Raw genomic sequence first — 25678 nt, 5'->3', positions numbered from 1 at the left:
TAGCCAGTCTAGGAACAGTCCATGTAGGTAGGGGAACAGTCTTCAGGCTGTAAAATGGGAGGGGAGCTTGGTGGACATTTTCTGCGCCTGGTATCGGTATCCATACTCAGACCCCTGGGAAAGGCTTTGCCATTTCCCTCTAAACCTCACCTCTACCTACCTACCCCTGCCCTGGGAAGTGAGGGGGATTTACAATATTTCTGTTGGCCTGAGGTCTTTGACATAGCCAATTCATGTCAACAACACACATTCACTCCGGGCTGCTTCTAGTCCCCACAACTTATTTATTTTTCTGTCTGTGAATATATATGCATGTGTGGAGGCCTGAAGAAGACACTGGACCCCTCAGAGCTGGAGTTGTAGGTGTCTGTGGGTCACCTGGTTTGTTATGTAGTGTTGGGATCTGAACCCCAGTCTCATGATTACCAGTGCTCTTCAGCCCAGGATGCTCTGTAAGGAAATTGGAACAGATCTTCTGGCCTTAGTGATACCTGCTCTCAGCATTTTGGGCTTCCTCTTGGCCCCTAAAGGCAGATGTGTGTTGCCAGGGAAGGGAAATACCTTTACATCTGTGTGCTAGTCCTTTAAGAGAAAGCCTAGCGGAAGTGATGTGCAGGGAACATCTGCACTTGGGGCTGAGTGGGGAAAGCGAGATGCACTGCAGCTGGTGTAAGGCCCTGGCAGGCTGAGGCGCTGCTGTCTGTTGGGGTTTACTTCTGTCTACGTTGAAACATGGCTGGGGAGGGGGTTGGTGGCCTGCTGCCAGCCTCAGTTAGCCTGCCCTCCTCTTCCCTCCTCACCCCCTTCCCCCAGCCTCCCCTCCCTCATGCTTTAAAGTCACATTTCCAGGCCAGACGTAGAATTAATCTCTGGGCACTTCACATTGCTGGCAGCTGAAAGCAGGATGTGGGATTTTTTTTCTTTCTTTTTTTTTTTCTCTTTCTCTCTCTGTGTCTTGGCTGACTTTTTTACCTCTCGAAGAATTTGGAAGGCCGTGAGATCCCCCCCCTCCCCAAGTACTGTGGAGTTTTTCAGCTCGCTGATCACCCTGCTGCGGCTTCACCCTAATAGACTTCATATGTTGATGCAGTTGACATCAGTATCAAACTATTTTACATGTGATCTGGTGTATTTCCTGAGGAAATCTGCAAGATATTTATTAAGAACTAATAAAATAAACCTCTCCATGAGTTTTTAGGTAGTTTTCAATTTTTCATGTCTCTCTCGTTTCCTCTTATCAATGAGTTGCTATTTTCTCTCTCTACTCTGACCATCACAAAAAGAAACAAAAATAAATGTTTTAAACTGTTCCTGAAGGGACAAGGAGAGAATAGTTCTGCCATGATGTATCAGCCGGGGCTGTATTTTTAGTGCAGCATTGTAGAAACTAAAAATATCCTGTTATAGTGGATCCTTTTTATAGGTTCTCTCTCTCTCTCTCTCTCTCTCTCTCTCTCTCTCTCTCTCTCTCTCTCTCTCTCTCTCTGTGTGTGTGTGTGTGTGTGTGTGTGTGTGTGTGTGTGTGTGTGTGTGTAATGTTGTATGCACAAGTGCCTTTGTGCATCAGCAGCCACTCTTCCCATTACAGCTGGACTCCATTAGTGCTTGAAAATTAATGTAATCCTAGTTAAGAAAAAAATTAATTACTCTACCAGAGCTGTTTCATCCAAAGCTAGTGTTAGCTCCCTAGCTGGCAGCTTCGTTTGAGAGGCTCCAGGGACCCGTGCAGTTGTGGCTTTGGTATCATAGCATTTGCTGCTGTGTTTTTCCTGTTGAGAGCATTCCTCACTTCTTAAGGGTTGGACATGTGGCATGCAGAGTGACTGCAGACCCTCTGCCTCTGTGAATTACTGTGTTCCAGTCTAGTCATCCCCAGAACGGATGTCACCACAGACTTAACTCACCTGCCTTTCCAGCGCTTCTTACTGGGTTTCTTTTTGAGGCTGTTGCTTTGGCATTAGTTGGTTTCTCCTATGCCCTGAAGGAGAAAACATTTGTGGAAGTCTGAGGGATGGGCAGGATCTGCCAAGGAGGAGTCTGTGGATGATTAAGAATGACAGTTACAGTCTGGAGAAATGGCTCAGTGGCAGATCACTTGCCTAGTGTGCATCAAGCCCTAGGTTCAGTCCTTGGCACTGTTTAAAAACAAAACAAGAATGACAGTCATGGTTCACCCCCTTACTATTTGTTCTAGGTTTAGGAAAGTTTGTTTAATGCGTACCTTTTATTATAAATAAGTTTGTTAGAAGTTGACTGCCAGTTTCTAATCAGACTTCTCAGCATCAGCCCTGAGGAACGACTGACTGGCTCATCCTGTGAGTAACATTTCCAGTATTTTGATCAGTGTTCTGGGATTCAGTATAGGCACAGTCCAGAACTGGTTGTGGTCCACTCGCCTTCACAACTTATGTCTTGTATGATTATTTCCTGCTTCTGTTGTCCTTGGTTTAGCTCCTTTAGGGGTCTGGCAGGGTTTGGGGGTGGGGAGGAAGATGTGTTACTTGTTTCCCTCCTGGTCAGACTCTCCAGACTTTCTGCTGAACGCCGTTAGGCAGGATCTCTGTCTTGGGGTGTGAGCCGCTTAGGCCTGGATAACTCATGCCAGGCCTCCCAACGTGCCACGATGGTATGAATTCTTGTGGAGCTGGTCAGAACAAAAACAGGGTTAGTGCCCTTTTGTTTCTTTTTGGGCATGGGCTCTTGAGGCTTGCATGAGGACCTAATGTTCTTTCCTGCTGCTAACTGTAGGTCTTCCTTGGGCCCCTCCTTCTTACCCTCTAGCTAACAACTGGTTGAGCCTTCAGCTTCCTGTATTTGATCCCTAAGCACTGTAGTTCAGTAAAAGTCATAATTAGGCATTTTACACATTTATTTTATTAGTGAAGAGAGCTGATGTGTGATGGGCTGTAATTCTAATGCAGCCAGTTTCCAGATTAGTTTAAAAAAATGTAAAAAGAGCACTTTTTAACAGAAGCAACGGGCCTGTTATTTAGAGTTCTCAGCTGAGCAGAAATCAGAGCAGCGTGGGACCCGTAGAGGACTGGGCTGCTGGGAGGATGCAAAGCCACGTTCCTTGTTGTTACAGTCTGTGCAGTGCCCGTCCTTGAGGGTGTTTGACGCTGGCATTGGAAAAAAGGAAACCTTGTTTTCCAAGAACTCTGCTCTCTCTCAGCTTGATAAGCATTTAAAAATAAAAGCTGCACAATTGAAATTGGCAGTGCATCCTCATTCTTTTGTCTCTCTGTTTATTTTTTTCCCTCATCCCTCAACATGTGTGCTACAGCCCATGGTTATTACACCCTCAAGAATGATGTCCTGGAACTCAGCAAGCTTGCACCAAGGTCTGCCCGCCCTAGACTGTTTGAAGCTGGCAGAGGCATAAGTGGCCTAGCACCGGGAGGCTGCAGATTAGCCCCAACAGCTCCATCTGTGGCACATTTCCCCTTTCTCCTGAAGCTGTTGCCTGGAATTTTGAGTTCTAGAATCCCAATTGTCAGTTCAATCTTGTTAGTTTTTGCAGTTAACTTGATTGATTTGTTTACCTCTGCATTGGAGGAGCTCAAAAAGAAAATACTTTGGCACTGATAAGGAGCAGTTCTGTTCTTCCTTTTTCCAAGATTTTCTTGAGGTAGGATTTCATATCAAAAAGCTACAGTGGCAGCCGGGCGGTGGTGGCGCACGCCTTTAATCCCAGCACTCGGGAGGCAGAGCCAGGCGGATCTCTGTGAGTTCGAGGCCAGCCTGGGCTACCAAGTGAGTTCCAGGAAAGGCGCAAAGCTACACAGAGAAATCCTGTCTCGAAAAACCAAAAAAAAAAAAAAAAAAAAAAAAAAGCTACAGTGGCTTAGAATAGGCTAAAAGTTCTGGTTTGCCCAGAGAATAGCCTTATTTCTAATGTCACATTCTTCTGTGCTCACAAGTATCTCAGTTTAGCTGATGGAGTTTTACACTCTAGCTAGAGGAATTTAGGGGTGGGGGTGGGGAGCAAACAAAAAAGAATTTTCCCTACAAACTGGGGGCGGGGGCAGGGGAAGATGTAGTGGCTTTGTGAGGCAGCACCAAACCCTGCCCTAAACATTCCATGGGAGTTGTGCACATGTGACCTTAGCAGGAATTGCTTTATCTCTGGCAGTGTAGGTGAGGACCAGCTTTCCTGTTTGAGTAGGTTCTGTTAAAGCAACTTCCAGAACAGCATGTCACCTGTTCTAGTATTTCTACTTCTTATTGCCACTTGGTTGAGTCAGAACCTGGAGTTAGTTTGGTAGAGTATGGTTTCAGGTTTGCAAACTTCCTTCCTAGTTGATGCTTGCAAAGTGTTAGTGCCTGATGTAACTGAATAGGGTGTTACTTCAGGTTAGTAATCCCTGCTTTTGCTGGCGGGTTAGACTGAATGTAGTATTACTGTTTCCCAAAGAATATTTTTGGTTTGAAAACTGAAGGTCAGCAGTTCGCAAATGCTGAACTTAAAGCCAGCTCTGTGGTTTGTCTTATGCCACTGGGCCAGCAGCGCCTCAGTCCTGATCTATTGATCTGCAACAGTATGAAACCACGAACACAACTGCCAGACAAAACTCCATCTCACCCCATTCCCTTCTCCAACCTGTCTCTCTGTCCAGGTCCCCTTTCTCTCTCCTGTATTGCTTGTCTTCTCCTTGGTTCTATATTTCACTTTTGGGGGGTTTATCTTTTTCCATCTCTCTGTCTCTTTCCATAACAGTTTTTAATAATGTTTTAGTTAGTTCCAGCCTTTCCCCTGAATGGATCCCATTGGAAAATGCATTTGAAAGGAAACAGTTATACACTTCCCCTCCTTTGAAACTGTTTGGCACCTTTTCCAGTGCAGTAAACCATACAACATGTATTTTCAAAGTTTCCAAACACAGACATGCTGGCGTTAAATTTATGAGAAATATTTTACTCAGCTGTATGGTAACTGTGACTTTCAGAGATCCTGATCAGATTTGAAAATTGGTGCTGACTTTTGGAACCTCGACAGGTTTTTAGATCTCTACAGGAAATACAGCCACACTGGCTCTTGGGAAGTCTATGGCACTTTGAGCTTTGGCCTTGCCTTGCTTGTTGGGCAGGCAGAATTGAGGCAGATGCAGATGTGGGAATTCCCATTCACACCCAGAAGAAAAAGTGCAAGTCAGTGAGCTGTTGAAAAAAATACTGCATTGCTCTGTTGGGCATGGGAGAACAGAAACCCAGTCTTTCTCTTTACTGTAATCAAGGTTAGCAGTCAAGTAACACTTGTTTGTGTGGCTCAGCCTTTTCTTTTGATATGGGATCTCTGGTGGCTAAGTTTGCTATGTAGTCAAGGATGAACTTGAACTTCTAATCTTGCTGTGTCTGCCTGAGTGCTAGGATTACAGGCATGTGCCACCAGGGCCAGTTTATTTTCTTTACAGTGTCATTGATAAGAAGAGCTCATTTATTGGCATTCAAAGTATGTGATATTGCTAATGTTGTAAATGATTGCCTTGCTTTTCCTTTTTAAACCTGTGATTTAATTAAAATTGTATGAGAATCAGGTTTAGGTGTTTGACTGGGATTAGATTTTGGTCAGTAAAGACAGGGATTCTTCTCAAGGACTCCAGGAGTTGATTTAGATTCCTAGGAATACTGTTTAAATAAGAAGCCTTTTAGAACAGGGTTCTCCAAATTGTTCAAACAGCTGCATTACATCTTGGCTCACGTAGCTTTATGTATTACACCATTTTCAGCTTTTCTTCCCCTATCAGCCAACAGAGGTGTATTCTGCCCAAGAGCATCGAGAGAGATTCTGTGTTGCCTTCTTAGGCCAGAAGCTGCTGAAGACACTGTACAGAAGCTGGGTATTCTGCAGGCTATTTGTCTCACTCAGTTCAATTAACAAGAGTTTATGGAGGAATTGGGGGAAGGGAAAACATGATCAAATCCTGTCTCTTCTTCCCCAAGTGCTGAGATTACAGGATTGTCAAACTAGTTAAAAGTACTCACAAAGGCCGGTCAGTGGTGGTGCACACCTTTAATCCCAGCACTCGGGAGGCAGAGGCAGGCGGATCTCTGTGAGTTCAAGGCCAGCCTGGGCTACAGAGTGAGTTCCAGGAAAGGTGCCAAAGCTACGCCGAGAAACCCTGTCTCAAAAAAAAGTACTGGCGAAGCAGAAGCAAGAAGATTGTGCATGAAAGACCAGGCCTAGCTATAATGTGAGCTCAAGACCAGCGGAGCAACTTAGTGAGACTTTGTCTCAAGATAAAAAGTAAAAAGAGGCTGTTGCTCAGTGTAGAGCTTTTCTTGGCACATTGTTGGTCCGACTCTAATACCTCGTTCTATAAACAATTCAAGCAGTGTGTATAGGTTTTTATAGTTCTTATCGACTATTAGTTAGCCTTCTATTACAGAAGACACCCGAGACAGTCAGTTTAAAAGGAGAAGTTTATTGTAGCTCTCATTTTCACAGATTTCAATCCATGGTTGGCTGACCCTGTCACTTTAGGGCTTGTGATGAGGCAGCACATGATGATAGGGAGTAAATGGCAAAGCCAAGCCTCGTGGCTCAGGTGCAAAAGGAGAGAAGAAGGAACCAAGTGGACATACCTCCGGTGAAACCTCCCGAGAGGCTCCACTTCTTAAAGGTTCTCCCACCTCCTGATAGCACCAAGGTGAGGAGTAAGCTCAAGGATAGACAGAATTGACAAATTTGTCAGCCAGCATACAAATTTGGAAGGGCTGTAAAAGGGGGTGTATGTGTGTCCGTTCTAGACCTTTTAGGTTAAGAGACTTAACTGGCATCTTGCTGGGTTGCTTATCACTTTCATATTGCGTTCTTCCTCACTCTCTTCCTTGAGCCTGATTGCTTTATTTACCTGTACTCTCCTGACCTCATCTTTACTATAAAGCTAGGTATGCCACAGGGGTGGGATTGGATGAAGTCATCACATACTTACTCCAGCTTGGGTATTGATTTTGGACTGTGAAACTGAGGACCTCACCTTCAAACATTTTGCCCTTATGTCTTAGTTACTGTTCCATTGCTGGGAATAGACACCATGACCAAGGCAACGCTTATAAAAGGAAGCATTTAACTGGGGGCTGGCCTAGTTTCAGGTGTAGCCCATTATCATCACGTTAGGGAGCATAGCAGCATGCAAGCAGTTGCTGGAGCAATAGCTGAGAGCTACGTTCTGATCTGTAGGCAGAGAGAGACAGAAAGAGACAGGGAGAGAAGGGAGAGAGAGACAGAGAGAGAGACAGAGAGAATGAACTTGACATAGGCTTTTGAAACCTCAAAGCCCATCCCCAGTGACACACCTCCTCCAACAAGGCCACACCTCCTAATCCTTCAATGCTTTCAGACAGTTCTGTTCCTTGGTGACTAAGCATTTAATATGAGTCTATGGAGGCTATTCTTATTCCAACCACAACATTTTACATTCCTTATTTTTTTGTTTCTATTTTTTTGAGACAGGGTCTCACTGTGTATCCCTGGCTGTCCTGGAATTCAATTTGTAGACCAGTCTGGCCTCAAACTCACAGAGATTTGCCTCCCAAGTGCTCAGATTAAAGGCATGCACCACTATGCCCTACCATGCTTCAATTTTAATGTACCTTTTGAATGTTTTAAAAGTTCTTGCTGGGCAGTGGTGGCACACACCTTTGATCCCAGCACTTGGGAGGCAGAGGCAGGCAGATCTCTGTGAGTTTAAGGCCAGCCTGGTCTACAGAGCGAGTTCAGGACAGCCAGGCCTACACAGAGAAACCCTGTCTCAGAAAACAAAATCTTTTTACATTTAGTCTGTGTGTATGTGTACCTGTCTATGCCCATCATGATGCACATGTGGAAGTCAGAGGACACCTTTGGGAAGTAAGTTCTCTACTTCTACCATGTGGATTCTGGGGATCAAACTCAGGTCCTCAGGCTTGGTAGCAAAGTGTCTTTACCAGCTGAGCCATCTCACCAGCCCATCTTTTTAGTACTTTTTTAGTTAAAGTATAATTAGTGTGTTTTAGAATGCATATATTTAATGTGGACAATTTTATGAATTTTGAGATGATGTATACATTTTGTGAAACCATTGCTGTAATCAAGATGGTGAAGATAAACTTGGATGCTAAGTTTCTGTGTAGATTTTGTACTTCATTCTGTTGAACTCTCCTTCTAGTCCCCAGCAACCACTGAATTACTTCCTATCAACGTAGATTAGTTTGGATTTTATAGCGTTATCTTGTGCATATGAGGCAAGTGCCCTATTAGTGAGCTGTATTCCATCCTCTTTCTTTTGAGGCTGAGTTGCTCATGCTGTCCTTGAACTTGTGATATTTCTGCCAAAGCCTCCAGAGTAGTTGGGATTATATACATCACACCACCTTAGAATTTTATATAAATAGAAATTGATACTGTGTTCTCTTTATATGATGATTTGAACATTATCACTGTGGAGTGATTTGTTATTTTTTTCTTTTATTGTTAAGTAGTCTTCATTATATGGGTATACCATATTTTTTTATTCACTCGTGTTATAAAATATATAGAAATGAAATAGACATTTCATTTTTTCCCAGTGTTTGTAAGGAATAAGCCTGGTATGAACATTCCAGTATAAGTCTTTGTATGAACATAAGCTTTCATTTCTCTGGGTCAATGCCTAGAAATGCAGTAGCTTGGACATTTGATATGTTTTGTCCCTTTAGAAACTGCAAGTGTTTTCCAAAGTGGTTATATTGTTTTATATCTCAAAACTGAGAATTTCACCAGGCAGTAGTGGCCTGTGTCTTTAATCCCAGCACTTGGGAGGCAGAAGCAGACGGATCTCTGTGAGTTTGAGGCCAGCCTGGTATACAGAGTGAGTTCCAGGACAGCCAAGGCTACACAGAGAAACCCTGTCTCGAAAAATAAAAAGCATAAAACAAACAAACTGAGAATTTCAGTTGTTGGACAACCTGGCCAGCACTTGCTGTCCATCTTTTATATATTATAGCCATCCTGATGGTTGTGCATTTGTATTTCAGGCTTTGTTTTGCTTTTTCCTTATAAAAAATGATGAGCATTTTTCATCTATTTATCAAATTTACATTTGTTATTTAAGCTAAAAGAGTTCTAGGGGCTGGAGAGATGACTCAGAAGGTAAAATACTTGGTAGACATGTATGAGGGCCTGAGTTTCAACCTTTAGCATCCTCGTAAAAGCTGAATGCAGTGGCACATACCTGTAACTCCAGTGCTGGAGGGTAGAGACAGGCAGATCCCAGGGGAGTCACTGGCTAGCAAGTGTAACAGAACTGCAAGCTCCAGGCTCAGTGAGTGATCCTGTCTTAGAAAATAAAGTGTAGAGCAATAGAGGAAAGACATCTGACCCTGACCTGGGTTCTATGTATACACACTGGGAAATATATATGTTGTAGAATATTATTTTAAGGTGTGTTACTTTTATTTATGCTCTGGAAAATTTTTTTTAATGATGCAAAGATGTGTTTGATTAAATAAAATTCACCTGCAGTCTGGAGACTGAGTCAGCAACTAGCTAACAGGTAAGGAAGAGCAAGGTGGAGAAGGGTTTTTAAGGAGGAGAAGCTCGAGAAGCTCAGGTTTTTTGGAGGATTCTAGCAAGGAGAGGAGGTAAGCTAGTTGCTATTTAGCCTCTCTGAAGAGCAGAATTCCACCTTAACCTTTGAATCTTGAGTTCTTTAGAGGAACTGAGATTTAGTTAAGTTCCCTTCATAGCTTTGAAAGAGTCAGGTACCTGAGGGAACATAATATCTCAGACTGTGGCTCTGGTGGCCTAACTGTTGCTGATAGCTGTAGAGTTGCAATTGCTAATTTGGACAGCTGTGGCTTAAAAGGCAGCAACAATTTTTTAAAAAACGACAACAGTTAGCGCACCAATGGGCGATAGAAGCACATGGAAAGAGAAGTAACCAGAGAAGGATTTCCCCCTTTTTGTCTAAATAAAAAAAAGAAAGGTTTTAATTTTGACATAATAAGACTGTACACAATAAGAACAATTATCAAGCAAAGATTACATTCACAATGTAATGAATTCCAGTTCATTTGTATCTGGTAAATTAAAAGAAAATACTCCATTAGCTGTCCTATCTTAATGAATCTGAAGTTTTATACCTAATTTACCTTCTATCATAACTAAGGAAAACTTGCAACTATAACTATCTAGACTTCAACTCTATCAGACTCCAGAAGGACAGTATTATTTGAGTAAACAAAAAGTGCATTACAAACAACTTCCAAAACTCCAGAAATGACAGAGACTTCTAACTGCCTGGAAAGTCACTCAAAGTTCCTCTTCATTGTTGGGGCATCCATCTTCAGCCTACAGGCTTAGAGAATCAGGCAGACTTCTCAGTGAAGCAGGAAAATTGAAGGACTGTCTTGCCTTATATTGGCAAAGTTCAGCAGTCACTTTCCTGTGTGTCCTGTAGAATATCTGGCAGTTTCTTCTGTGAAGCAGAAACCCTGAAGGACCCTCCTGCCTTGTTTTGGCAAAATTCGGTGGTCATTTTCCTGCAGGTCCTGCATGTCCAGTTTATACAACATACTGTCAATCAGTCCAGGCAAGAGTCCTTCTTGCCCAAATGGCTAGCCTTGCCACATTGAAAGCAAACTCCATAAGGAGTTTCTTTGATGCCCATCATCTCTGAAATAAATTGGTGCTGCCAGAAACAGATGTGTCTCATTGTCATGAAAATCTTTATGTTAACAAAACATTCCTGTAGGTCTTTGAATGGTTTGAAGACCATCTGTTTATCTAAAATATATCTATATTATCTGGAAAGCATAACTAACATATCTACAAATTTGATTGTTATAAATGATTAACCACTAACCTGTTTCCTGATTGTCCTATATAGTTTATAATAACAGCTTTCAAAAACTAGCATTTTATTTACATATTGAAATAAGCTGCATAGGTACAATACCTTAAACAAGAATAGAAACATATATACAATATGTTATATCAAAAGTAACCTTAAATTTTTATCAATATACAAAAATCCTTTAAACAAGAGTAGAAACATATATACCGTGTAACAAAAATAACTTTAAATTTGTATCAATATACTGTATTCTTCTAAATGATAACAGACATCCATAACCCACCAAATAATCAAAAGCCTCCCACACCCCTCTTGGGAATGTGGATGTCGTGTTCTCCACACTGCTTCCTGCTGTCTGTGGACAAAGTGTCTTTGGGGTCCCAGAGCAAAAATTTAAGAGAATGGCCAAGTCCTGGGAAGACCAGCTGTAACCTTGCTGATAGATATCACCTGTCAAGTTTCAGGAGGTCTCACCTGATCAAACCTGATCCATATTAACCCTGAAGGAATCTACAGCCTCTCATTGTGGAAACAAAACCTCAGAGCATTTTTTATTTCCATTTGACAAATATATTTTTTGACTTTTTAAAAGTTAAGGCATTCCTGAAGTATATAGGCTGATTTATTTCAGCAGTCCTTCCTTCAATTCCAGGTCTCTTTGCAGCTGTCCTTTGCTTTTCAACAATTTAAAAAAAAAAAAAAAAAATTCAAAATCAACACAATAACATACAGGATCCAGACCCCTGTGTGTTTCCCATCTTGCGTGGCTTTTTTCTTTTATATTTTACTCTCTCTTTAAAGAATTTATTATTTTTAAACTATTCATTTCTTTCTATGACTATACTCTTTCTTTTCTTAAACCTATGCATATTATTAAACACACTGTAACCTATTTAGAAGTTTTTCTGTCTGGACCTCTTTTATTGCATACCTTCAGCCATTCTTGACCATAAGAGCAAACTGCTAACCTACACCTGGATCCTCCGCACTTGGCTCTCAGCTGGCTCCACCTGCTTCATGGGTTGTTCAAACCAAGCATGAAATTTGTGGCCAGTTGGAGGTTCGTCTGACCAGGAACTTCATTCAGCCTTCCTAGAGCTCTAGAATGCCGATGCTTGCACTGTGGCAGGCATTTTTACTTAGTTTTTTGTTTCTACTTAACATACTGGCTGCTCAAGAGCTTGTCAGCAGGCAGAAACTCTTAATCCATTTCTTTTCTTTCTTTCTTTCTTTCTTTCTTTCTTTCTTTCTTTCTTTCTTTCTTTCTTTCTTTCTTTTTTTCCTCCCCTCCCCTCCCCTCCCCTCCCTCCCTCCCTCCCTCCCTCCCTCCCCCCCTTTCTTTCTTTCTTTCTTTCTTTCTTTCTTTCTTTCTTTCTTTCTTTCTTTCTTTCTTTCTTTCTTTCTTTCTTTTGCTTTCTCAGGCACTATGGAAATTTGAGTCCCACACTGGGCGACAAAAATATGTTGTTGTTTGTTTCTGCTCTTTTGGGTGGCCCACCACCCAGCTCCCAAATAAATCACACATGGAGGCTTATTTTTAATCATAAACGCCCAGCCTTAGCTTGGCTTGTTTCTAACCAGCTTTTCTTAAATTGTCTTGTCTATCTTTTGCCTCGGGGCTTTTCCTGTTCTCTTACTTCTGTAAATCTCACTCTTACTCCATGGCTTGCTGTGTAGCTGGGTGGCTGGACCCTGGGGTCCTCCTCCTCCTCTGGCTACTAGATCTCCTCTCCCAGATTTCTCCTTCTATTAATTCTCTCTCTGCCTGCCAGCCCCACCTATTTCTCTCTCCTGTCTCACTATTGGCCATTCAGTTCTTCTTTGGACCATCAGGTATTTTAGACAGGCAAAGCAACACAGCTTCACAGAGTTAAATAAATGCAACATAAACAAAAGTAACACATCTTAAAATAATATTCTACAACATATATATTGTATAATATACATATATTTATATAGCGATATAGAGATATAGTTTTTGAGGCAGTGTAATATTATGTAGCTCTGGCTGGCCTGGAACTCACAGTGTCGACCAAACTGGGCTGGAACTCTTAAGTTCTGCCTGCCTATGCCTCCTGAGTGTTGAGGTTAAAGCCTAGCTTCTAGTGAGAACTTTTTTCTTTTGTCTTTTCCTTTTTCTTTTGTAAAGTAAGCATTTTATATTTTGATGAAAACCTGCTGGGTTTTGTTTGTTTTTATGTGTAATGTTATAGATACAGTGCCAATTGCTGTTCTTAACAGAGGATTATAGCTGAACTACCAATTTAAAAATTCATCTTAGTATCTGTCTGATTAATGATGCAAAGAAGCAATAAAAATACACAAGCAGTTTTCATTTATGAAGAAGACAGTGCTAAGACTCCTATTTTAACCATCTTTTCTTCCTGACTGCCTTTTCTTGAAAAAATGCACATACCATTGGCTTGAGATTTGCACTTTCCTTATTTTCCTGAGAAGCAAGACGTGTTTGAACAGTTCACTTGGCTTTTGCAATGGTTGTTGTTGTCATCTTTCCTCACTTTCTCATCACCTTCACCGTGTGCTGCTTGACGTGGGTTTTACTGATCTGATGAATCATACCCTTGCTGAAGGAGTTCTCTTGTTTTAGGCCCTAGGAGTCAGGTGAACTTGTAAGTGTCTTCAGTGACTTTCCCTTTTACCTTACTCTTTCTGTTGCACTTGACATTGTCTTGCTTGGGCCATGTAAGGATAGAATGCCTGAACATCTGGATCATTTCATATCTCAGGCCACATACCACCAAAATAATAACCAGGGTTACCAAACCACTGTTCAAGTGTCCTCTAAATATGTAAATTGCCTTTTTTTTTTTTTTTTTTTTTTTTGGTTTTTCGAGGCAGGGTTTCTTTGTGTAGTTTTGCGCCTTTCCTGGAACTCACTTTGTAGACCAGGCTGGCCTCGAACTCACAGAGATCCGCCTGGCTCTGCCTCCCGAGTGCTGGGATTAAAGGCGTGCGCCACCACCGCCCAGCTTTTTTGTTTTTTTTTTTGTTTTTTTTGGAAATTGCCTTTTTATATAGAGAAAATCTGTAACATCATATAACAGTTTTTTTTGGCGAGGGGGATTGTTTGCCTTTTATTTTTGTTTTCTTGTTTTAAACTTTTTAGTAAGAAACAACTATAGATTCACAGGAAGTTATTTTAAAATGTCCAATGAACTTGGCATAGTTGTAGTGGTACGTGCTTTTAATCCTAGCACTGAGGGACAGAGACAGGCAGTATCTGTGAATTAGAAGCCACCTAGAGCTACATAGCTACACACCAATCAAAGGCTCAAGAAATGGCTCAGCAGTTAAGAACATTGGTTGTTCTTACAAGAGGACCCAGGTTTAATTCCCAGCATCCATTTAGTGACTCACAACCACTTCAGTTCCAGGGGATCTGACTCCCTCTTCTGGCCTCTGTGTGTAATGCTTGCTGGTAGTTTATAGACATTTTTAGGCAGCACACCCATATACATAAAATTTAAAAAACAGGAGAAAACATACAAAAGTATGGTGGTGCACACTTTTAATACCAGCTTCAGGAGACAGGCAGACAAAACTCTGTGAGTTTAAGGCTGGCCTAGTCTACATAGTGAGTTTGAAGCCAGCCAAGGCTCCATATTGAGACCCTTGTTTCACAGCAACAAACTAGACAGAACAACAACAAAAAAGAAAACCTACAAATAGACCTATGTACTCTTCACCACTTCTCCCAGTACATAGCAAGTACATGTTAGTTATAGCATAATCTACAAATTTTATTCATCTTGTACTTGTGTTTTCATTTGTGTGTGTTCATGTACGTGTAGGCACGTGGATGTATGTGTGTATGGCTTTGTATGGTTTATTATCACAATTGTAGTTTCATAAAACTACTCCAAAATTGATGTGGAAAACTGTTGTATTACTACAAGGCTCCCTCATTGTTTTCATTTAGAATTTTCCTTTCTTCTGCCCCTAAATGCTAACAACTCTTAAAACCATGAATCTGTTTTTCATCTCAGTAACTACATTATTTTAATAATGTATGAATTGAATTACACAAGGTATAACCATCTTAATTTTTTAAAAGGCAAGGTCTTATGTAGCATAGGCTGGCCTTGAACTTGCTATGTGTCTGAGGATGACATTAAACTTTTACTCTTCCTGCCTTTGCTTCCCAAGTGCTGGGATTACAGGCGTGTGCCACCCCACACCCAGTTATAGTGTATAACTTTTTCAAGTTGCCTGTATCAATAAGTGTGATTTTCTGAAGGTCTATCCATCATATTGTATGTATCAGCTGTTTATTCATTTTTATTGCTGAGTATATTTTATGACATGGATATTCGACAATTTTCTTGAACCATTCACCTGTAGAAGAACATTTGGATTATTTCTAGTTTAGACTGTCACGAATAAAAATATTATAAACATTTGTGTATAAGTTTTCATTTCTCTAGATAAAGCACAGGAGTTAAATTGCTAAGTGTTATATCATAAGGACTATTTTGGAAGAAACTGCTGAATTATTTTTTAGAATGGCAGTATGATTTTTTTTTCTCAGCATCTAACATTATCGTGGTGTTGCTATATTATTTCAGCCATTTGGATAGAGGTAATATTTCATTGTTTTAGTTTCCATTTTCCTAATGGCAAATATTGAACATGTTTTCATATGTTTATTTTCCATTAATATACAATATTTGCTCTATTTATGAATGTACTGTTGGTTTTGTTGTTATGTTTTGCAGGTTCTTTATGTAGTTTAGGTACTTCCTAGTCTAGTATAGGTATGAATACATATTCATTCTCTATAACTTGCCATCTCATTTTCTTCACAGGATCTTTGGTAGAGCAAAAGGTTTTCATTTTTTTTTAAGATTTATTTGTTTATGTATTTTATGTACATGAATACTCTGTCTTCATGCACACCAGAAGAGTACATCTGATCCCATTACAGATGATAGTGAGCCACCATGTGGTTGCTGGGAATTGAACTCAGGACCTCTGGAAGAGCAGCTAGTGCTCTTAACAGCTGAGCCATCTCTCCGGCCCCAGATTTTCATTTTTAATTTATTTATCTTTTATTTTTATATGTATGTGTGTAGTTGTGTGAGCTTATGAGCCCCACGTGCATGCATGATCTCGTGAAGCAAGAGGGCACCAGATTGCCTGGAACTGGAGTCACAGATAGTTGTAAGCTGCCTTGTGGGTGCTAGAAACTGAGCCCGGGTCCTCTACAAGAGCAGACTCTTAAGAGCTCAGTGTTCTTACCCACTGAGCCATCCCTCCAGGCCCATAGTGGTGGCTGTCATTCATCATCTTTCTCCTCTTCCTCTTTTTTTATTTTTATGTATGTGGATGTTTTTCCTGCATGTTTGTTTGTCTGTGTAGTACGTGTATGCCTGGTGCCCAAAGAAGCCTGAAGAGATTGACACAATCCCCTGGAACTGAGTTACAGACTGTTGTGAGCTGCCATGTGGGTGCTGTAAACCTGGGTCCTCTGCAAGAGGAGCAAATGCTCTTAACCACTGAGCCATCTCTCTAACCCCAAAGTTTTTACTTTTATATGTCAGGTCTATCAGCTGTTTCTTTTCTGGATTGGGGCTTTAATATTAAAGTCTTAGAAATCCACCTTTAATTCCAGCAGCCAAGAAGCAGAAGCAGGGACTTTGAATTTTTCACTTAGTCCAAGGAAATTTTGAGGTATTTTTGTATAAGGTATATAATTATATTAAGCCTCTTTGGGAGGATATATGAATATTTAATTGGCTCAGCACTATTTCTTGAAATACTTTCTCCTAGTCATGGTGGCCCATGCCTTTAATGTCAGCATTTAGGAGGCAGAGGCAGGAGGGCCTGTGTAAGCTTCTGGCCAGCCAGGGCTACATAGTGAAACCCTATCACAAAAAAAATGCCTGGGGTGTAGGGGGTAGGGGAGCTGGTGAATGGCTCCTTGGTTAAGAGCTTCCAGAGCACCAAGCTTGGTTCCCAGCACCCACATGGCAGCTTACAACTGTCTTCAACCCTAGTTCCAGGGAATCTGACACCCTCTTCTGGCCTCCACAGACACCAGGTGTGAACAAAGTGTATAGACATAACATGCAGGCAAAACACCCATACTCGTTAAATAAATCAATGTAAAAAATTCTAAAGGAAAAAGGATAGGGGAGGAAGAGTAGAAAAGAAAAACATTTCTTTTCTTTGAGCCTGCACCAGGAGTCACTCATCTTTTCTCTTGCTTTGCTCTTTTCCCGACTGTTTCTGCTGTTTTGGTCCTTTGCATTCCCATACAAAGTGTAGAATAAGCTTCTCTGCTCATCTTTGTCTACAGAAATCTTTCATAAGGTCCTTTCTTTAAAGATAGATAGATTGATTGATTGATTGATTGATTGATTGATTTATATTACACTCCTGACAATCATTAATTACACTCATGATATTAATTACATTTGTGGTATTCATTGATTACATTCACAGTATTCATTCAATAATTATATTTATGATATTCATTAAATACATTAACTGTATTGATTTATTACATTCATGATATTATGTCCTGATATTACTGTCCATTTGTGGGGTTTTTCCATGACACAGATCAGAGATTCTGTATTTAGGAAATCATTGCTCTATATTCCTTTCTTCTGTATCTTGAGATAACATCTAATCTTTCTGTCTCCACTTTCATGAGGTTTTGTTTTGCTTGTTTTTTGAGACCGGATCTCACTATGTAACCCTGACTGGCCTAGAACTTGCTGTGTAGTCTAGGCTGGCTTTGAACTCCCTGAGATCCACCTGCCTCTGCCTCCTGAGTGCTAGTATTAAAGACATGAAGACTTTTTTTTTTAAATCATAGTTGCATTGAAGGTACAGTTTACAGAAGAATTAACAACTGTAGCATTGGGTCTTCCAAACCATGAGCATGATGTAAATATCTCCAATTATCAAGATCCTCTTTGACTGCTTTCCATCAGCACTTTGTAGTTCTCAGCATGTTTCATTAGAGTTCCATTTTATTTTATTATAAATGATAACATTTTAAAATCTCCACATTGTCATCATCTCAGTGTTATTTATGTAGAACTGTAGTTGGAGTGGTCTGGATTTTGTGTACAAGGTAAGGAGAGAGGCACAATTGAACTGGGGAGTTTGAGTCACGGGCCTTTGAAAACCACATATGGAACCAGGCGAAGGTGGCACATGCCTTTAATCCTAGCACTGAGGAGGCAGAGGCAGGCAAATCTCTGAATTTGAGGACAACACAGAGAAACCCTGACTTGGAAAAACCAAAAGGACAAAAAAAAAAAAAAGAAGAGGAGGAAGAGGAGGAGCAGCAGCAGCAGCAGGAGATAACCCGATATGGAAACAGTATGAGCACATGAGCAGACAAACTCGAATTGAGGTCCCAGCTCTAGTGTAGTAGCTTGTGTGTGTGGATATGTCATTTGAACCTATTCTGAACGATGTCAAAACAGGAATAATACCTCCTATCCAAATGCTCAGTAAAGTTTTGAGATAATGTGTTTAAATTCTGTGTGTTGTCTAATGCAGATCTCACGGTATCTTAGATATTACAGCACAGATCTATATGTCTTAGACATCACTCCTAACTGTGGTAGAACTGTACCATACATAGTTAGGCCTGCAGGTGAGAGAGGAAGTGTGCCTGCTTGATATGAGCAGAACAGTTCCTGAGCCTCTTCGTGGTTTGGGTTGTCAAGGGTGTAATATCTTGGCATAGCTTTGCCCTCAAGGAGCTTATAATCTTGTTGGTGAAACATGCCACATACATAAAATGCTAGGGTAAAGTTTTGTCTATTATGTTCCAAATCCATGGCACACACTGTGCATCAGAGAACATTCTCTCTCAGGGCTTTTACCCTTTTGTATTTTGTCCATTGAGCAGCTTCTGGGTGTTGTTGATAGAGAATGTGTGAGGGTAAAAGGGCCTATATAGAGATTTAGGAGAAAGGAGTCATGTGGGGATATGTAATTAATTTTTATACTTTCCCCAGTAAACCATCGACCCTTTTTATGATGTCATGAGGGATTCCTTAATTTTGCAGCTGCTTCCTGATTACGTCAGAGAGGAGCCTCTCACCCCACAGCCTAGAGCTGCACTCCTCTAAGACTTGGAAACAAATGAAGTGCTGAATATCTAATAGCTTCCACAGGGAGAGCCAGTTCAGACTTCCCAGGCCTACTCCAGCAGCTCTTCCTCAAGTATTTCTGACCCCCTGAAGTGTCTTTGTTCTGGAAAGACAGAATTTGGCCCTGAGCCAAGTGTGTGTGGGGGGGGTGTCACTCCTTGAGCTACACTCCCCTGTCTCCAGGTGTTTGCAGGCCTGGGTCTCTGCCCCTTTCTAGCATCTCCTTTGGTAGGATTATCTTTCTTCTGGAGCTGGAGGAGAGTACCACACTGGCAGTCTCCTGTTGCAGTAGTCATCTCTTCCGTCCCCCAACATCATTTTGTTTTCACTTTCCCTCACCCTCCTCCTAGAGGACTTTCCAGACTTGCATATGTCACTCGTTTGCTGCTTAGAAGGGTTAGGAAATCCTCTTTATACAAATTTTCTTTCTTAGTGGTTTTTGAGACAATGTCTCTTGGAGCCTAGGTTGTCCCATGTACCTGAAATTGACCTTAAATTACTGATCCCCTGCCTTCATCTCCCAAATGCTGGTATTATAATCATGCTTTACTATGCCCTACCCACATAATTATATAATTTCTCTTAATTCAAATGAATTCATGCTCTGTTAGCTTTCTAACTGCCCCTATTACCCTTTTTTTTAGCTGCCCTAACCTATTGTGTTTTTACTAGGTTAATGGTGTGTGTATGACTGTGTCTGGGATTGAACCCAGGGCCTCACTTACACTAGGCAAGTACTCCTCCACAGAACTGTTACACCCAATCCTTAACTAGATTGATCTTCACAAAATATCCAACATAGCTTCCTTCAGGAATCTTAAACGAGTGCTCCCTTACTGTCTGTTGAGGTCAAGTCCATGTTTCAGCATTTCAGGCTCTGTATTTTTTGGCTCCTGCTATGCTATAGGCAGAGTTCATTGAGTATTTTGTGTGCTCTAACCTGCATCCCTCGTATAATGTACACAGTCTTTCCTGCATAACCATTTCTTTTAATGTTCATATCTTACAGCCCAGCCAAGAAATAGTCTCTTCCGTGAAACCTTCTAGTAGATGAAATGACTTTCCTTTCTTTTCAGGGACAAAAGGCATCTATTTCCTTGATTCCCCTATGACTATTCTTCCTCATTCGATTATCACTTCCCATGGGCAGAATCCTATTTAAATTTCTATCTCTACAATTGCAAACCTAGATAAATTTATTTTTTCAAATAATGGGAGAGGTCATTTTAGTAGAAAGTTTAGATGGTCTTTCCCCTACATCTACCACTTTGAAAAGAACTTTTACTAAAAATAAAAAGAAAAGAAAGAAAAAGAAAGAGAGAGAGAGAGAGTTTTACAGTCTTAGAAGACCCAACAGAAGCATCAGGTATGCCAGTGAAGGCTCATCAGGAGGAAACATTACTTTCCATGTCCCTTTGTCTGTTCTCTTGATTGTACCCTGTTTAGGGGTATGTCACAGCTTGCCTTAGACTCAGTTCATCTAATTCTTCCACCATTGTGCATGAGTATGTTGCTTGGATCTATCAGTGTTCCATTCCTCTGACTCATTCATTTCATACTTGAGGGAATAAAATGCCCCAAGGGCAAGAACATCTCTGCTTTTGATCTGGGATCGTACTGCCTCCTCCTACCTCCTCTTTAGCCAGCAGCTGCCACAGGGAACAGCAGAGGGGTACTCTTCCTGCCCACTTCCTGTAGACAGGGAGGTTTGGGTGGGCTGCACAGGAACTATGCCAGCCCTGCATCTAACTAGTGACTGACTCATGAGAGAAGCAGCCTGATGTCTGAAAGATACAAAAGAGCCAACAAATTACCTCCAGGTGGTGCTAGTTTGGAGGTGGCTGGCTATTCATTTCCCCTGAGAGTAGATGGGGGAAGGGAATCGGTGAAGAAGTGGTCAACTGCCTTTTTCTTTAGTTATTAGTAAGGCAGCCAAGGAGATAGCTGCTTGTCTGTGATAGAATCGCCAGTGAATCCAGTGCCCTCTGTCTCCTTCCCTCTGCTGTCAGGGTAGCAGACTTACATATCACTCACCCTGACTCACTCTTTCATTAGTGTCCCCATCTTCTTGCCAGGAAACTGGCTATGTGTAGTAAGAGAATTCTGCTGGTTTCATTGCTGGCAGATTTTTTTCTATGACCAGCCAAACCTCATCCCGCTGCTAGGGTTTTCTCCAAATCTCTCCCTTACAAAGACTTGGTACCCTATCCCAGGAGCTGATCAAAAGCAGTGATTCTGAGTCACTGTCTCTTGGCTGGGCTTACAGGTCCAAGCAGGTGGGCCTGCCTCTGCTCTGTTTCCCTCCTCTCCCCTCCCCACCTCTCCTGCCTCACTCCCATTTCCTGCAGGAGGATGCTTTGCCATCCTGGAGCCATCAGGCACAGCTTTGCTTTGGCAGCACCATTGCGCACACACACTGGTGGGAGAGGGGACGTGTTTATCACTTTTCCTGGAGATTATCTGTTTAAGCACTTCTCTGACAGTTACAATAACAAGGGCAGTGTGTTGTGTTTCCAGCAGAAGGACACTTGCTGTTGAAAGATGTATAGCACTAATTAGAAATACATAACATCCGGCCACATGGCAGCCTTCTCCCGGCCGCCCCATTTCCTGATTTCATACAACTTTGACGACAGTTGGTTTATGTTTTCCATGAATATGTTCTCAGAAAAATGAGAAAGTCTCCCTGTTACATAGGAGCAAGAAGAACATTTCTGCCTGAGCAGGTATTTGGCCACAGGAGCACTGGGAAGTATGGTCACTTGCCCACTTGTAGGAAGGAGCAAAACCAACTTTAGACCTCAGCAGACTTTCTTGGTAAGAAATATTTCCGTCTGATGTCCTTAGCCAAAACCATCCCCCTAAATCCTTAAGAAAGCTTGCTTTTGGAAAGAAGGGGAAAGGCTATTTCACAATGTTAATGAGTTCCTCAGCTCATGTCAGCCTCTGCTACCTGACACAAAGCCAGAGGAACCAGGCAAATATCAAGGCAAACAATGCCTTTTCCTCCCCACCCACATCACTTTCTGGCCTGACCCAGCCCAACTTCAGGGATATATATGGATGTTCATCAGACTAGGCCCAGTTTCCTACTCCTAAAGTGGATAGGCTTTGGACTCTAGACGCTATTTTCCTACCCATTCTCATAAGAGTGAATACTTACAGAGAGTGGTATCTGTGTGAGGCCAAGAACATCCTGAGTATACTACACACTCAGTACATTTTCACTTATAGTCTATTGGGTCCATGGTTGTCATGGTTACTTGGGTAAATTATATATATTATATATTATATATATGTGTGATATATATATTTCGGAGCTGAGGACCGAACCCAGGGCCTTGAGATTGCTAGGCAAGCGCTCTACCACTGAGCTAAATCCCCAACCCCTGTAAATGATAATTTTACTCAACCTACTAAGAGCTCCTTTAGTTACAAAAAACAAAAACAAAACAAAAAATCCAAAAAACAAAATCAAAACAAAACATAAAAACAATTATTTGTAGCTATGTTTTCTGCTGAATCTAGCACACCACAGATACTCAGTATGTGCTTGTCATACCATCAAACTGTGGAGAGCAGGCCTTTTGTTAAGTGTTGTCAGATAGCAAGGCCAGTCTAGGGCTCACCAAGACTCAGGCATTCTTGGATAGCTTTGGATATGTTTACTTGCTTAATCAGGGCAGACTACCTCCCTAGTTTGTACCTATTTACCAGTTGGACCACCCAACAAGCAAGCAGTGTGCTTTGGAGCCTTTGCCTAAGAGAGCATGGTGATAGAGAGGTTAAAGTGACATAACCATGCAAGGCAGCTGTAAAACTGCTACTCTCCAGTTCTACACCAGAGGTTCCTGTTGGTATCCACCTGGTTTTCTACCTTATTGCAGTAACCAGCCCAGACTCTTCAGAGGCCACAGATACCATGCTCTTAAGCAGTTCGTTCTTCCTGTAGTGCCTAGCTCCCACCCTGAACTCTGAGAGGTAATCCAGTCTGAGATTGCTGTTTATCGTAAAAGTAGAGATGAGCTTGGAGAAAGTAATCTCCCTCTGGACAGTTTTATCTCTACTGAGAATAAACTACAATAGCAAAAACATCTCCCTCCATCCCTGTAGCCTTTAGTTTGCAGGTGACTTCTCCTAAGATGTCTAGTTGATGAGGAGATGCTCATTTGATCAAGTAAGTGTTTCAGCTACCATGCTGTGGCTTCTACTCATCTTCTCCTAGCTTCCTCTGACCTGGCTTAATTCCTTTATCTGGGCTTTGTTGCTTAGTAAAGACAGGCTGCTGGCAGTGGCTTACAAGAATCCATACTAAGATAGAATGAAATTGGCAGTGCTGCTGCCTGTGGCTCTGGGAGCAGGAAGACATTGCAGCTTTTCTTGGGATGAGATCTTCCTCTCTGTTCATATCCATACTTCTCTTGGGTCATACGTGCTTGTTTCCTTTCTGTCTCTTTTTTAAAGATTATCACATTTACGTGTGTGTGTGTGTGTGTGTGTGTGTGTGTGTGTGTGTGTGTGTGCGCGTGCGCGCGCATTCCTGTGGGTACACATGCTGTAATGTAGGTGGGAGAGCCAGAGAACAACTTTCCAGAATCAGTTCTCTCCTTCTACTATGTGGATCTAGGGAATCTAACTCTACTGAGTTGTAAGGCTTAGTGGCAAGTACCCCCTACCCATTGAGCCATCTCACCCACTCTCTTGTTTCCTTTCTCTTTAAACAAAGGTTTATCCGTAGCAGAAGACTGGGAGTGGTGATTTATTCTAATCTCATAGATTGTTACCACTTCTTTACTGCCTGCCACAGTTGAGTTGGAAAGTTAGAGGATGACATTTGGGACTATTGAGCATCTGGAAGATGGTGGAAAAGCCACAATAGGGTTGCTCCCCTTATGCTATTCAATATGCTGAGCCCTTCTGAGCAGTAGCTGTCTTCTCACGTCTAGAACTTTGAAAGTGGTTTGAGGTAGTGAGCATTGTGTGCTCCAGTCATCCTTGCTCCTGGGAAGACTTAGGAATAGCTGTGGTTGTGTAGTGTTTCCTGAAGTAACTTGTTTAGGTCCCTGGCAAGACTAGCAAGCTGACAGGACAAAATGTAGATAGGGACAGAGATCAAGTGTATGGATAATTATCCTTTTAATACTTGGAGTTCTCCTGTGTTACTGAGGGGATTAACATATTCACTGCTGCTAAAGCTAGTGAGCTTGCCCCCATGTCCATCTCCCTGTGCATGCTGGATGTCTCCTCCTCTGAGGCTGAAGTTGGACTGCTGCTTCTGCTATGTTGTTGATTGCCCTCAAAACTGGATGAAATGGCTGTTGCAGAGATCACCAATACTATGTAGGTAAAGGCAGAGATATGGGAGTATTATGTAGCTCCTATCAAAGACTAGTTCTGCCCATCAACAGAGTGGCTCCTTTCAGTGACCTAAAGCTAGAAGGAAATTCAAGCCAGGATGTAAGAGTGAGAGATGAGGGTGCTAGTATTAGGAGCCAGAGTTACTTTTTTAGCCCTGGGGGAAGAGGGGGGGAGCTAACACTGATCAATACATTATGTGATAAGCATTGTTCTCTATAAAATTAATTCATTCATCAAAAGTAGGTTAATGTGCTTTTGTGTCTCATGTGTGCAATCTTAGGATGAGGAATATAGAGGACCTAGGCCTGGAACCAGAGTTGGTGATCTGAGAAGATAAGTTTTAAATCTGTTGTTTATTGTGCTCCTGCTGATAGAATGAGGTCTTGATACCAAAGTTTTACATTATCGGTAGCTAACCAAAGCAGAGACTCTATAGCTCCAGCTCATTTTGTCCACTTTGAGTTAATGAAGCTTAGGAAAGTGATGTGATGAGGAATTCACACAGGTGAGGGAAATCATTTCTCATCAGTGGTGTAGCCTTTGAGGAATTGCTTATGCTCCACTAAATAATCCCACATCTATGCTCATGCTAGCAACTTTAGTTCATCTTAGTGGGTCCCTAAAAAAAGAAAAGAGGGTGGAATGGGAAGCTACATGTGATCTAAATGCATTCATATATGAAATTACCGAAGAATAAATAATGTTTTTAAAAGACATGAAAGGGAGCTGGGTGGTGGTAGCGCATGCCATTAATCTCAGCACTCAGGAAGCAGAGGCAGGCGGATCTCTGTGAGTTTGAGGCCAGCCTGGTCTACAGAGTGAGTTCCAGGACAGCCAGGACTGTTTGACAGAGAAACCCTGTATTGAAAAACCAAAACAACAACAACAACAACAAAAAATGACCCGAAAGGGGCTGGAGTCTGGGTTTGGAGTCACAGCACCTAGACGGGGCTCCCAGTTGTCCATCACTCCCAGAGGATCCATTGCCCGCTCTGGCCTCCCCAGGCACTAGGCATGAGCATGGTCTACATATTTATATGCAAGCAAAACATACATATAAAGTAAAACTTTAAAGCAAAGAGTTTAAAAACAAAAGATATAAAAATAGGAGGGGTACTTGTTGGGGAAATATTAGGGGTTTAGAGGGACTGGTCGGGGGACGAGAGAGAACAGAGAGTCCTCTCTGTCCCTCCCTTCTCAAACTACTTTATATACATGGATGAAATTATCAGTGAATTCAAATGTCTTAAAATAAAATAAAAAATACAGGATACAACTGAATTAGTTATGCAATATTTTACACCTTTTCAATTATCAGACGAGATTGGGCGCGTTCAGGGTGGTATGGCCGTAGACATCCTTTTCAAT

The 25678-nt window shown here is 41.7% G+C and overlaps 1 protein-coding gene across 3 annotated transcripts in view; it reads left to right on the top strand.

Annotated features, from left to right (window-relative positions):
• The window catches only part of Smg6 (SMG6 nonsense mediated mRNA decay factor), a 246261-nt gene that overhangs the window by 93385 nt on the left and 127198 nt on the right, over positions 1 to 25678 (top strand). The gene's annotated exons all lie outside the window — the stretch shown is intronic.

Source organism: Peromyscus californicus, unplaced genomic scaffold (assembly GCF_007827085.1).
Source record: "Peromyscus californicus insignis strain IS unplaced genomic scaffold, ASM782708v3 Scaffold_3__1_contigs__length_106647218, whole genome shotgun sequence".
NCBI lineage: Eukaryota > Metazoa > Chordata > Mammalia > Rodentia > Cricetidae > Peromyscus > Peromyscus californicus.
The sequence above is the reverse complement of the archived record's forward strand: the minus strand, read 5'-3'. Positions and strand labels throughout refer to the sequence as shown.